Genomic DNA, 15,431 nt, shown 5'->3' on the forward strand with positions numbered 1-15,431 from the left:
CCAATTCCAAGTTAAGCGCAAAGTACAACTTGTAGAAGGGGATGCAGAGTGTGCCTTAGGATACTTATCAGAGAAAGTAGATGCAAATCCATTATTTTTTTCAAGTACAATGTCAATAAGGAGAACCAGTTGGACAAGATTTTCTGGGCAGATGGTAGGTCTCGAATGGACTATGCTACATTTGGTAATGTATAGGTAGTTGATACAACTTATCGTAGAAATGCATATAAGAAGCCATTTGTAATTCTAGCTGGCGTAAGTAACCATTTTTTGACAACCATATTCGGATGTGCTTTGTTGCCTGATGAGACAATAGTGACATTCACGTGGGTAATGTTAATGGAGGCCATGGATGGTAAAAGACCCATCTCCGTTGTAATAAATAGTGATAGGGCAACGCGTCAGGCAATTGTAGACACCCCATTTTTGACCGAACTTAAGACTTAGACGTCATCGATAGAGCGCTCGGTGATTGCACATGTTGTGCTCGTTTTGAGGTTTCGGAGTTTCGGCTGAGAGCCTTGCCTCCGGGCCTCGGGACTCTTTGTGCTTCGACTCGGTCTGCGGACTAAGTCTTGCTTTCTCTTCCCGGAGGGAGGGAGAGGTCTTGTAGACCATCTCTCAGTGGTCGTAGACTACTTTTCGTGGTTGTAGGCCACTGCTCCCGTTTGGAGACTAGTTTCCGGTTTTCAGAGCCGTCGACCGCGCACCTCGGCTCGGGACTGCTTAAAATTCTCCGTTTGGCGCGGTTTTTGGCACACGCCTTGTTTCCTCTGCCTAGAGGCACACTGTGGCCCGGGAGACCACCTTTGTGGTCACACGCCACTTTTGGTGCTTAATAGCCTGTTTTCAGAGCACCTGGCCGTGCGTTTTGCCCACCGAACCCTCGTTTTGCATCGGTGTTGGTTCATTTTTTGTATGAACCTTGTTTTCATTGTTTGGAAGGTGGTAAAAGGGTGGGAAACCACCTTTTCTCTTGGAGAGCACTTCTCTCTCTGCCAGCCAATTTTCTTGTTGGGAAACTGGTCTCCTTGATTTTTGAGCCATATTTGCTGGTCTGCCACCATACCACTAGCTTGCATTCAGTTGGGAGACCATCAAATAGGCTGGCCGACAACTTTTCCTTGAGGGAGACCACTCACCCTGGTCAGCCGACCAAGGGAAGTGGTCGGCCGACCACCTTAACTGGTCGGCTTGCTCCCTTCAGTTTTGTCTCTGTGAGTTATTGCCAGCTGTGCCAGCTGGAAGGCACAGACTGCATCCTCCATACACGTGTATAGAGGATCTTTGGCATTGGTTTTTAGCTTCTTTGAGAAGCTTTGGCCTCCTTTGTCTATAAAGGAAGGCCTCCCCCTCCTTTGTGAGGGTTGAGATTTTGGTTAAGACACATACACATATCTCTCTCTTTGTCTCTATATTTAGGCTTAGGAAGTGTATTGTTCTTGTCCCTTTTGCACCACACCTCATAGCCTAACACTTCCACCATCAACCCAAGGTTCTTGGAGGTCATTTTCAGAGGTTAAGAAGCTGGGTTTTTGGTCCAGAAGTTGCTGTCTTTGTTGAGCTTCAAGGGTAACTCATTTCCTCCCTTTTTAAGCATTATTTTGATCCTTCTCTTAGCCTCATTTGCATGCTTATTTGAGGTTTGTTGTCAACTAAAAAAAGCTTTATTTTTAAGCATTATTCTTGTTTGTTTAAGGCCATTTTCCTGTTAGAGGTCATCTACCCTCTTACATGCTTCATTTAGTCTTGTTTTGAGCCATGCCTTAAGGCCTTTGTGTTGACCTTTGCTTGGCCTTTTAGCCACTAAAATCTAGTGGATTTTTAGTGGTTGGCATGCTGTTTTGAGGGCCAAAATCAGAGAGGGGTGACCCTCTCTCTTTTGGCCTTGTTTGTTTGCATATTTGGCCTTTCCAAGAAGCCTATATTTTTGTACTTCCTAGCCTTGGTTCAGGCCATTTTTAGTGACTTTTAGGACCTTCTTAGACTCTGTCTAGGGCTAGTTTAGTCACCTCATGTTTGCCTCTTGCTTGTGTAGAATAATCCTCTTCATAGCTTATCAAAGGAGCATGTCATTCTTGCATGTATTGGTCATGTTTCAGTGGATTTTTGGTCGTTCTTTGGCATATCATAGCTCTGTCTTTGGCTAGTTTAGTGGCCTCTTGAATGCTTCACATGCTTGTAGTGTAAACCGTGCTCACTAGCTTACATTGCATGTTGTTTTGGCCATTGATTCTAGCATATTTTGGCCATACTTCAAACTGATTTTGTTCATATTTTGGGCTGCCTTAGCTCTGTTTTGAGGCCTCTTGGTCGAATGATACTTGCCATGCATACTTGTAGTGTAATATCCTTGCCTAGCCTTGAGTTTTGGACCCCCCTTGCATGCTTAACTTGAGGTGTTTCCATGTCTTGGAATCATTGAGCATGTTATTTCAGAGCCTATGCTTGTGCCATGTTCCCTTATTTTCCACTCTTTAAATGCGTTTGAGAGTTGTGCTTGTATACCTCATTTATGGGCCATTGCATAAGCTTCATTTTTGTGCATTTCAAGCCATCATCTAAGTCCATTTTGCCACTGTTTTGGGCCTGCATAGGGATTTTTTGGGGTTGGTTTGTTCATTTGGGCATTGCTTTGCATACCTCTAGTGTAATGCACTTCACTAGTTTCGATATTTGAGCCATTCAACATGCATAACATGAGTTGTTTGCATGATTGGGGACCATTTTGTATGTCATTTTAGACCTGGAACATGTGTTGTTGTATGCCATATTTCATCATTTCCATGCTTTCATACAGTTGTATCTTGTGCCCTAGGCTTTGGGCCTTTGCATCTTGCATGTTTGCATGTGTTTTGTTGCCTCATTTTCATCATGTATGGCCACTGATTTGGGTGTGGCCGAGGCCTATTCATTTTGGTTTAAGTCCATTTTGCATCGAGTATGCCATTGTAGTTCATAGCATTGAGTATGCCGCGTTGTCTCATGTTTGATCATTGCATTGCGCATGCCTTGTTCACTTCATTGTGTATGATAGTCTTCACATGTGCATTGTGTATGACATATAGTATCATGTGCATTGAGTATGCCATTATTAGTTCGTAGCATTGCGTATGCTAGTTTACACGTTTGCACGTCATCCTTTGCATGTTTGTATGACTTGGTTGCATCGCCTTAGGATTGCATGCTTGAGGTCGCATTGTGCATGCCATTCTACTTATTGCATTGTGTTTGGAATAGGAGTTATTCCAAACACGGGAAACGAGGGATGTTTCATACTCCAAGTGATGAAACGTGCCTCGATTCTCGGTCACCGACACTCTTGACTAACACATGATGGAGTTTAGGCATTTATGTGTATATGTCCATTCATTTCACATTGAGTCGTGCAATCTGACTCCTCGACCATCATGCATCGAGATACGTGATTGGTGGCCCGAGGATCAAGGACTACACTCCCTAGAGCTTATACAATGATGGGGAGAGTGGTCGTGCACACATGTGTTGCAAATACCTTGCTCTCTCTCTCTCTCTCTTGTCTTTGTTGCAGAAAATGCAGAAACCAGGAGAAGAAACTGGTCGGCCGACCAGGTTTTCTGGCAGGCCGACCACCTTTTTTGGTTTTCACCACCAAGGGTGGTCGGTTGGTGGTCTCCAATGCCTATAGCTAGTCGGTAGCCTCCCCCTAGATTCCCAGGGTAGAGTTTCATCTCCTTGGAGCTTTGTGCAAGTTTCTGAAATCAATTGCAAACAAAGGCGAGCCGGGGCATCGCGATGTATTTCCTGACAAAGCGACTCGAGCATGCATGCATCCTTTATCATTCAAAGCAGAGCTGAGGCAGCCCATTTTACATAGTTTGCATGCTAGTTTAGTTAATTTGTTAATTAGTTAGTGTTGTGTAATAATTAGTTAATTTGATTCTGTATTATTTATTCGGACCCTCCGAGAGAGGGCAATGTTGTAATAAGTATGCGTGTGTGTGATGTATGTCTTCCAACCCTACGTCTTTCTCTCTTTTATTTACCAGCTTATGATGGTTAGTTTTAGGGCACGTTTCAATTAGCATCCTTATGCTCGTATGTTTGCATCCATTCATCTATTTTGCATGCACCGGGCTCGGCGCATCATACTAACTGCATCGTATTTCAATTCCAAGTTGGATACATGTTACCTGTAGCATCTCATATGCCATCTTAGAATAGCCGAGCCTATCTTAGTTGCATTCTTGCATGTGTTGCATTAGGCATCTCAGCATAGTTAGGATTCATGCATGTTTTCTAATTATCTTCTTTCTTTGGCTCAGAGTACTCGGTAAGTGTTTATGCTTTAGCATCCTTGCATGCGTGTGAGTGACTACCATGATAGCATGCTCACCATGAGGCTATGTGCTTATGTGATATAACTGCCTGAATGCCTGTGGGTGAAGGTTGGGTTGCTTGAATTGGAATAATTCGTCGAAACCCGTGTTTTAGCCTACTTGCGAGTAGCAAACTTCAATCCATTTCAAAACAAACGGATATGCGATGCTTTGTTCCAACTTAGGCAATCTAGTCTATACTCGTATGCTGTGTGCATCACATAGTAATTCTAGGTTAATAACCAGAATAAGAGCACATGTGTTTTCAAAAACAAGATATCATGCTTAGTAGTGGCCGATCTTTGATCGGGTGAGTGGGGGTGCTCATGAAATGACCTTCCCCAATCATACCCAAGTTCCCGAACCGAGGCAACTTTGGTGATGACGGACACGTGGTCTTAGGCATGAGTCAGGGTTTCCTAAATTCTCCCAAAATAAAATATTTAGGTGGTGACTCTGTATCTGGCAAAGCAGTCCATGTTTGGCACTTCTTTCTAAAAATCAGTTTTTCAAAACGATTTGCCGGATTTGGACTCTTTGGTGATTTACCGATCTTACATTGCACTTTGTGAGATTAGATTCAGAACCGTGACATTGAGTCTGAACTATAGTGAGCCCAATGAACAAAACGGGATTTTTTTCCGGGACGTTCAGGGACGTCTACAGCAATCAAAAGAGTTATTCCAAATTACAGATATCGTTTATGTTGTTGGCATCTGGAGAAAAATGCCTCAACAAATGTCTACATATCAGAATTTACAAATAATTTTGCATAGTTGATGTTAATGAAATGTAAAATTGATGAGTTTGACAATGCCTGGGTTGGTATGGTGAAACAATACAAGTTGGAAAACAATAATTGGGTGTTGGAGATTTATCGCAAGTGTGATAAGTGGGCTGAGGCATATCTCCGTGGTCACATATTTGTTGGGATGAGGAGCACTCAACGTGTCGAGGGTATGAATGCATATTTCAATATGTTCCTAGAACAAAAGGTTGGGCTGTACAAATTTGTAGCACAATATGATAGGGCTCTTGCTAGGATGCGTGTTAATGATTTAGAAACAAAATCTAAAACAGAGAATAGTTTCTTGGCTTTGACTATGCCATTGAGAAGTTTGGAGAAACATGCAGCTGAACTCTTTACTCGAAAGATTTTCTTATTGTTTTGACATGAAATCAGGAAAGAGGGTAAATTGTTTGTGATGGAAAGAGTCGAGCATTTGTCAACTGTGTTACAACTAAATTGATAATCTAAAATACATGCAAGGAATAATAATTTCAAACCTATATCATTAAAAATGACATCACATAGCAATATTGATGCATGAAATGATCACTTACGGAACCACAAATCCAGGTTTTTGGTTGTAATGAGCAAAATTGAAACGGGTGGCAAATTCAACCAGCGTGTAAAACAACTCCATGACCACAATATCCTCACTACATCATGTAAAAATTGAAGAGTTAAACTTATTTTTGATAGAGAGGAACATACAAACTCAATAAAATTACCTGCTTTCCAAATCCTTATCGAAACAATAAGCCTCCAGAATTTGTTCCTCCGTAGATAAAGGACATGGCCTTACGATTTGTGTAGTGGATGACTTGTGAATATAACCAAATATATAAATAAGAAATTGTCAAACTTCATAGATTGCATTAAAATAAGGGGATTGGAGATCAAGAACAATAACAAAATGAGTAATAATCTCAACGGTAGTAACAGATGCATCAAAATTGACACCAAGTAGTTTTCCAAGTAAGTTCAAACTCTAAAACAAATTACAACGAACAATAAATAAAGAAAAATCCTGAAATATAGTTACACAAAGAGAAACATTGTATAACACATATATTATCTACATGACTGACTTGATCAAACTTATCCTCCTTTGTATTGAAAGACGAATATGCTTCATCTAAATCAAGCTTTGTCTTGGTTGTCCTTTCTAATTGGCTTTCCTCTTCTTACTAGCAATGGCTGTATAAGGTAACTGTATGTCCACCCGCTTATCCGAACGTCGAGTGCAAGGACTGCCGTATGCACTAGTGGATGAACTAGATTTATCAATAAGTTGGAGTTTTGGGATTTTTTTTCTTCGCTTATTGTTCAATCTTACCTTCATTTTGGTCTGCTTCCCTTTTAGCTAATGTGTAATGGGAACACCATTTGTATAAGAAGAAACATCAATTGCATCAAAAAATGGTGCATTTCTTACTCGTTTTCGAACTTGTGTGGTTTGATCATAAAGATGGGAATCCAATTTCAAGATTGATGGTGCGAGCGGAATTCTATTTTCCTCCGTGTTTTTCAATGCTACCAGAACATCAGGTTTTGGCAGGAGTATAGAGGTGACATGTTTAACTGTAGGTACAACCGTAGATTCTGCCATAACATTAGGTTTTGACATGAGCACAGGGGTGACATGTTCAACTATAGGTACAACCATATATTCTACCACAACTCCAGGTTCAACTATGCCAGCTTTACATTTACATTGGTTGTGCTCCACTTCATGTTGTTTTGACATTTGTGGTGGCTTGCATTTTTCCACGACCTTGGGAATAGAAGAATTAGCTATTCCACTTTTAGTAATAACAACTAGTTCTTCCAAAATACTTTTCATGCCACAAACATTCATCTTAATTATTGAAATTCGAATATCATTGATATTTTTCATATCCCCTCTTTGTACTGATTGTTGCATTTGCTTTTCAACACAAAATTAAGATTAACCTATTCACAGACACATCATAAAGAATTTAGTTTTCCATTCAACAAGAAAAAGAACAAACAAAACCAAACCTAAAAGAAAGGAAACAAAGGATGACCTCCTCATTCTGATAACCTCTTGAATTTTGGAATAGTTTCAATGTCTCCTTTATTTCTACATCGCCCCAATCAGCGAAGCAAGGGACCGAGCGAGCACGAGCAACATGACAACCACTAGGAGCAACACAATCAAAGTAAAACAACTGCATCACAAAAATGCATGAATTTAACATGTACTATGTAATGAAATAGGCATTGAAATCAAGTATTTCTAACAAAACAATTTTTAATTGGTTAGAAGTATACCATTATAAGAAATAAGCATCCATTTGGTTGCAAGTGACTTTTTGAATTGTACTTGTGTAACCACGAACAAAGAATTGAAGAGTGAACTTCGCCCAATTATAATCTTTCATGCCATCCACATTTCAAATGAGGTGAATGAAGGATTGTTTAACAATATCCTTTGTGTTTGGGCATAAGAAAGCACCTAATATGTATAGGGCAAATATCCTCGTAAATTCCTCTCCCCTCTGTTTTGGTCAAATACTCTCTCAAAGAATTCAATTTGATAGCTCCTTGGACAACTCCAAGTTCTTCAATTGGCTTGGGAAATTCTTGTGAAGATTTTTTCAGTTATATGATTTTTCCTTTGACAGGAATCCCAGTAACTTGTGAATGTCTAGTTCAGTAATGGGGAGTTGTCGCCGATGAACATTCAAGGAACAAGTTTTGGGATCAAATTTCTGAACCAGCCATTCGCAAAGGTCATGATTAAGCTTTGTACATCTGAGATTCAAGAGGCCCCCTAACCCACTATTAGTAACTGCATCACGTTGTTCCAGGCTCAATTTTTTTATTATTTTAACAATTGATCTTAAGGAAATTTGCATTTGGAAATGTCATTGAAAAAGAATATAGTGGGTATTAGAATAATTTAAGAAAGACACGTTCAATAACTTAACAATAGTGTGTGAATCAATTTATGTGAGTATATGCAAATTCAAACGTGTTATTACAATGTGTGAAATATTAAAACAATAAATTTTTGCTCTCTTTGTATTTTACCTTTCTTGGTTTTGTGGGAAGGGGACCTTTTAACGTGGCTTGCTTATTAACACTCCACCTTTCCATCTCTTTGTACTCCTTCTTGTCCCCCTTCCATCGGGTTCTCCATCTCCTATGTCCTTCTTCATCTACATTGCCTCAAAAGTAAATATAAGTGATGCAAGTAGAACATAAAAGATACATAGAACATAAAATATAAAAACAATATGTGGTAGGTAGGCAATGTGCAAACCGTGTCGGTAACTTTTATTTGTGCTTCCTGCATGATTTTGTTTTCATCTTGGCTACAGGTTCAACCAAATGGATAATAAGGGCTAATATTTAAACCCAACATAAAACATGTAATTAAAATAATACATTGAATAGTGTGAATAAATAATGCTTGTAGAAGAATGCTGGTGTAAATTGTTTGTGTATGCAAGGTTTGTTGCTTCCTTCGCTCATTGTGTATTGTTATGTATTATCTACATAAGCAAAGGTGAGATAATCATATGAGAGAAAATTAAATCAAGTTAGTCAATGTAAGAAAAGTATACACACCAAAAGAAAAATAATAATAAACACAAACCCTTCACTTACACATTGATTATTATAAAAAATAAAAATAAAATTAAAATGGGGCAAACAAATACATACACAAAGTCCAAAGAATGCAACAAGAAAACCATAGATTGAAGGTCTGTTTACAGTCCTAGTGGTGGTTGCTGTTGTTGTGTAGGTTGGTTCTATTTGGAAATGATGTGATGAATCTGTCATTATTGCTGTCTTTGGTGATGTTATTAGCTAACTTCTTGTTGTTGGTTGTTAGGTTTTAGTCTTTCTTTTGGTGATGTTACATCAATTAATTATATGGGTTTTTATTCCTGGTTGAATATGTAATGACCAGTTACGTCGTGTGTCCCTTCACTCATTGTTTTCTTTGGGTTTGTTGTGCTCGGAGGTTTTTTCTCAAAATTTTCGTTCTTGTTTACTCCGGTGTTGAGTTTCACCTATTTCAGAGGGTGTAGGGTCGGTCCGAAGTGCCAGGGGTTGAGCCGAGGAAATTCTGGATGGGAGGACTAGGGCCGCACGTGCGGGAATCAGGGGGATTTTGGGCTTGCACACTACATTATATGCAGGTGCAGGTGGAGGTGCGGATTGGGAGAGCCGCATGTGCGGGGATGAGGGCCGCATGTGCGGGACTTTGCTGAGTCCGAAAATCAGCTTTTTCTTCTTTCCTTGGGCTGTGTGTATGTCATTGTTTGTATATCACTCCCTCTCTAAAAAGCCTTTTCTCCGCCTTCTCTCTGTATTTCCTACACCAAACAAGACCAAAGCCATGATTTCTTTAGATCCATTGAGATTTTAACCCAAGTTTCATCATCAAAGTTGGAGAGCTAGCCGAGGGCTTCATTTTGTGTGGTGAAGATCGTGTTTCAACACCATTAAATTCGAGGGTTTCATCTCTATCTCTTTCAAACTTGAGATAGGGGATTTCTTAGAGTTATATGTATGTTTTTGCAAGATTTGGGTCAATTTCGGAACATCTCTTGTAAATTTTGAAACTTGATAATTAACTCTACAATGTGGGTGGCTTGGGGTGGATTTACTCCTTGTTACTTTTAGGGAACATTATCTTGAGGGTTTTCAAATACTTTGATTGAGAAAAAGAATGTTTTGAAAAAACACTTTCAAAAGATTTTGGGTATGTATAGTTGTGATGAGAAAAACCTAGAGATTTGGGTTTTTGTTTGAAAAGTTGTTGAGAAACCATAGATGATTATTTTTATTTATTATTCTATCCTCTTGTGCCAAAATGAATAAGTAAATTTGAGAATTTCTCATCTCTATGCATGTATATATATATATATATATATATATATATATAATGATGAGTTTCATGAAATATGAGAAGTGATGATTTTGGGAGTTATTGTGCAAGATGTTGATGTAGTCTTGAAATGACTAAATTGTTGAGAATTGTACAAGATGAGGAAATGTTGCTCCTTGTTGATAGATTAATTGAATATGTGGTAATTTTGTGAAATAACATTGAAGAGAGGAAAATGGGAAATGTGGTTGTTATGGTATTATTGTTGAGATACTCGAAAATGGAGAAATATTATGAGACATTGATAATTGTTGCATTGCATACTCATTCAATTGATTCTTATACATTTTGAATTGAGTTTGGAATGTTTACATTGATAAAAGAATATTTTGAAATGAGAATTTTTGAAATGTTTTGGGGTAAATATGTTGGTAAGTCTGGATAGGAGGTGTAGATGGAATTGATTAAGTTCGCCTGAGTGTCCGGGGTCAAAGACCGAAAACACGTGCGGAGAGGTACCACTTCCCTTCCAGTTAACAACCGGTAAAGTGGCATTTTGGTAATGCTAGTTATGCCTACTTGTAGACACTAACTTAGGGATTACCTGAGTCGTATTTACCGCCCCTCTGAATTAAATTGTAAATTTCTGAATTGTTGAGATTTCAAATTATCATTGACCATGGCTGTTTTTTTGTTTTGTTTTTTTTAAAAAAAAGATGTAAATGTAATCTTCTTTTAAATGGCATAGTATGACATGTGCATTTCATATTGGGAATCTTGCATAAATGTATATACTTTGTTAAGAATTCTCTACTGGGCTTTATGTTCACCCCTATGGGATTTTGATGCAGGAAAAGATGAGGTGAACCCACTAAACTAGGGCGTGAATGTATGTATTGAGATCACGAGGCTCTATTTTGTGTTGACCATAGTTTTTTTGTAAGCCAAGGGCTATATATGTATGGGTTCAAGAAACCATCTTTTGTGTAACCGGGCTTAAGCCTTGGAACATGTAAGCCCTTTGAGGGCATTTTATTTATTTTTTGGATTTGACGTTCCACATGTTATAGATTCATGTATTTCATATCATTGAATGTGTAATTCGCATGTGGGATTATTTTCTACAAACTTTAATGATCAATGTTATGATGATTTGGGAATTGTTACTATTCTATAATGAATGATTGGTTGATGTACCTAGATTATGTTAGGAAATTTTTTTGGGGCGTTACAGAATATATAGACTGTTTTAAGATAAAACCCTTGAATTTTAAATATATTGAGTTAATTCATATAATTACTTAAATATGACTAACAAAATCATTCATATGGATAATGACAAAAGGAAAAAGTTAAAAAACAAAGTAAAGTGATATTGTTATGATTTACTTTTGTTCAAGTCTTGTATTTGCAATTTGATTAGTGGAGTATAACAATTTTTCCATTTTGGTACTAGGAATTAGGAAAGTATAATTTTGGTGCTAAGAATTTTTCTATATTGGTGGTTTCATTGTTTCTTGAGCAGAGAGTTTGTAATTGTACTGTGACAGATTTCACAGGATGAGGTGAGACTATAATCAATGACTCTCGTAGCAGAAATTAGGATTATTTTGTTTCCTCTGTTTTCTCGTGTCTTTTGTGTGGAGTTTATTTAATTTTTCTCTATTTTCCCGTGTTTTTTTATTGCATGGATTGAAAATCTGAATAAATTTGTTACATACTTTTGCAAATACTCATTCAAATAGTGCTTCCCTTCATTTCTCAATGACACAAAAATTTAAAACTATAAACTACCTATTATTGAGAAAAGAAAGACAGGGATAGTAGAAGATTTTGAAGTTCAAAATTTTCTTATTTGAATGGGTATTGTATGTACAATACGAACAAAAACACTAGTATTTCATCATATATAACTCATCAAAAGCAACTAAGTCTCCAAAAAAGCATAAAAGCCTAGACTAAAACAAACTTAAACAATATCAACAATAATAAAAAAAAAAACATACCCTAGGTCTCCATAGCATGAATGAAGATGTTGGCTAGTAGTGGTGACGACAACAACAGCTCTATCATGGGATCAAAGAGTGGCCGATACAAAGAGAATATGAGACCAGCAAATGTGAGAGACAAGAGTGTTATTCCAAAACTCCAAAATATGTGTTTGGGTGGCCAAATTAAGCATTTGTTGAGTTTATACGGAGTTTTAAATTATTTTTTTGGAAACAAAATACTCTCTCCGTCCCAAAATAATAGTCCCTTTTGGGAAATCTTACTTTTTTTGGTAGTACAATTATTGTACTTTAAAAATATTAATTTTTTAAAATTACCCTTTGATAGTATTTTTTTTAGGAATATCAATTAGCATAATTGTACTTTTTGTGTTGTTAATGAATTTAAAAGAAGGACAAAATAGGAAATTAATATTATTTTAGTTCTTAATTTTTGAAAAGGGACTAATATTTTGGGACAATGAAAAATGGAATAAGGGACTAATATTTTGGGACTGAGGGTGTATATGATTATTCTAATGGAGGTGGATTGCCTCCAGTCCACAATCTAGACTGGACCGTATTGTTTGGACCTTTTTAAGGCCACTACGGATCCCGTTTCGATAATCAAAACCCTTTATTTTTTGTGCATTATATTCACAAAAAAAATTAGGTTGATTAGATAATTGTAAACCTTTCAATTTACTGCGTTTGTCGTCACAAAAATTGATGATTAAATTTTAAAAACACCAATTTTGTTCATTTGTTTGGTGACAAACACCATAAATTGAATATGTTACGATTATAGGATTGCTCTTTTTGTGTAAATGAAACGTACAAAGTATCTGACAAAATTAATGGTTTGGATTCAAAACAAAACCCGTGATGGACCCCATGGGCCCAAAAAGTGCCCTCAAATCTAGATTATGGGCTCGAGGCAATCCACCTTTTTATATTTGGTGAGGTCAAATAATTATGCAAATTTATGAATATCTTTTTATTTTTTATTTTCCTCAAATTATATTTTATTTTAAAAAAATTATTGAAATTTCACTTTGAGAAAATATCATTTTGTCCTTCCAACTATAACTCAAAAATCAATCCAACCACTGTTCTCTAAATAATATCAATTTTATACCTAAATTATTTGATTTTGCATCAATTTTACGCTACCATCAATTACGGTCTATAATAAAATAGAAGTTGCACATGTGGCACCAAAATATCAATTAGTTCTCTGAATAGAATGAAGTTTGGAGGTCTAATTGATATTTTATTGATAGTTTGGTGGATAAAATGAAATTTCAAATTTCAATGCCATGTCAGCAACTTTCGTTGGATTATAAATGTAAGCTAACAGCGGGGGTAAAATTAATCCAAAATGAAATAATTTAAGATAATATTATTAAAATAATAGAGGTTAAATTAATTTTTGAGTGATATTATGGAAGGCAAAATGATATTCTCTTTTACCATTATTAAAATTATTAGATCTTCATATTAAATTATGTTAGCATATTTTCAAATAATAGTTATTAATTATTATGATATTACTTGCATCAATAATTTCTTCACAGATTAGGGCATGGTTTGCATTTTGTAAAATGGTAAATTACACCTTCACCCTGCTTACCTATGATTACTTTCTCATTTTGGTCTCGAAACTATTAGTTTCTTTTCACTTTAGCGTGGGTAAAGTTCACCTTCACTTGTACGAAAACCACCTCAACATGCAAACTTCCATTGTAGAACACTTCCATTTACCGTCTGCCATAACCAATCTATTTTGAAGTGGGGAAACAAAGTTTTCTAAGTGATCAAACACTACAACAAAAAGGGCTTTTGGTGACAGACTGATTTTGTCTCCAAACACCAAATTTTCGTCACCAAAGTGATCTGTGACGAAAATTTTTTGTCACCACGTTCATTGTTTATTTGTCATCGCAGAAAGTACCTGCTGATGAAAAACTGTTTCGTCGCCTATTCTTCTTTTTTGGCGACAAAATTGTTCATTTCTAAATGTTGAATTTTTCGTCCTCTGTAACATCTATTTCGTCACTATAATTAAATAATATTTTATTTTTAATTGTTTCGGCAATGAAATATTTCATCACAAAATATTAAGATAAAGGTTTTTGTGACGAAATTTATCCTCACCAATGATATAGATTAAGGTGACAAAAAATTCGTCCCTAAAATGAGCACAAAACAAAATTCTTTAAGGACAAAAACAATTTTGTCACCAAATATTTCAAGTTAGTGATGAAATATTCAGCAAATGTGACGAAATTATTTGTTAGAACTATATCATTAGTGACAAAATTATTTGTCAAGAAAAGTAGTTTAAAAACTAATAGCGACATTTTTTTTATTTCGTCGCTAATAATAATTAACATTTTTTAAAATGGGAATAATATTTTAAATTCTCAATTTTTTTTTTCACTAAAAATTCCCTGCACATTTTAATAACATGTTTAATAAAATATCTATTGTAGATCAATACAAAAACTTGTTCATTTTCATAAATACCACATTCGAAATATGTCTCATAATATCCACAAAAATACAATATCAACTGCGGATTACAAAACACGTCTCCTAATATCCACAAAAAACACATCTCCTAATATCTACAAAAATATAATATCAAGTGCAGATTACCAAACATGTCTCCTAATATATGCAAAAATATACACTTTACAATGCAACCAAAATACATGTAAGGTAATATTAACAAAAACATAAAACGAGCAAGCTCCTGCTCTCCAGATTACCAAACACGTCCATCTCTAATCTCCAATCTGCAACAAAACAAAACAAAACCAAAAAAAAAAAGAAAGAGAGGAAGACAATTACTATCTTATCAATAAAATATACAATTTAACATTTTTTGAAAAAGTGCATTTTTCGACTTAGTTTTCAAACCGGGAGTCCCGTGCTAGTTCCATAAGTTTCCACAACTTACATTGGTCCCTCTCGAGGTGTTCGAGGTGTTTCCCGAGCCTTCTCGTGGCTGTTTCACGATTTTGGCCCTCAATGGCCTATTTTCAAGCCTAAGTGTTGGAAAAAGTGTATTTTTCGACTTTGTTTTTAAACCGGGAGTCCCGTGCTAGTTTCGTAAGTTTCCACAACTTACATTGGTTACTATAAGTTTGGAATACAATGGTAAATTTCTGGGAGTCTCGTGCTTGTTCTATAAGTTTTCACAATTTACATTGGTTCCTCTCAAGGTGTTTATGATGTTTCTCGAGCCTTTTCGTGCCTATTTGAAGCTTCCCCCCCCTCCCCATGACTTATTGTAGTGCCTAAGCATTGGAATAGTGTAAATTTCAAAGTAGTTTTCAAATCGAGAGCCACGTGCTTGTTTCGTAAGTTTGCACAACTTATGTTGCTCCATCTCAAGGTATTTGTGATGTTTCCTGGGCCTTTAC

General features: G+C 36.5%; 1 pseudogene; it reads right to left on the bottom strand.

Annotated features, from left to right (window-relative positions):
- Window positions 1–15,431, bottom strand: part of LOC114284526 (putative UDP-rhamnose:rhamnosyltransferase 1) — a 28,695-nt pseudogene that overhangs the window by 10,104 nt on the left and 3,160 nt on the right.

The sequence above is a fragment of the Camellia sinensis genome, chromosome 6 (assembly GCF_055761805.1).
Source record: "Camellia sinensis isolate YWXY chromosome 6, ASM5576180v1, whole genome shotgun sequence".
Taxonomy (NCBI): Eukaryota; Viridiplantae; Streptophyta; class Magnoliopsida; order Ericales; family Theaceae; genus Camellia; species Camellia sinensis.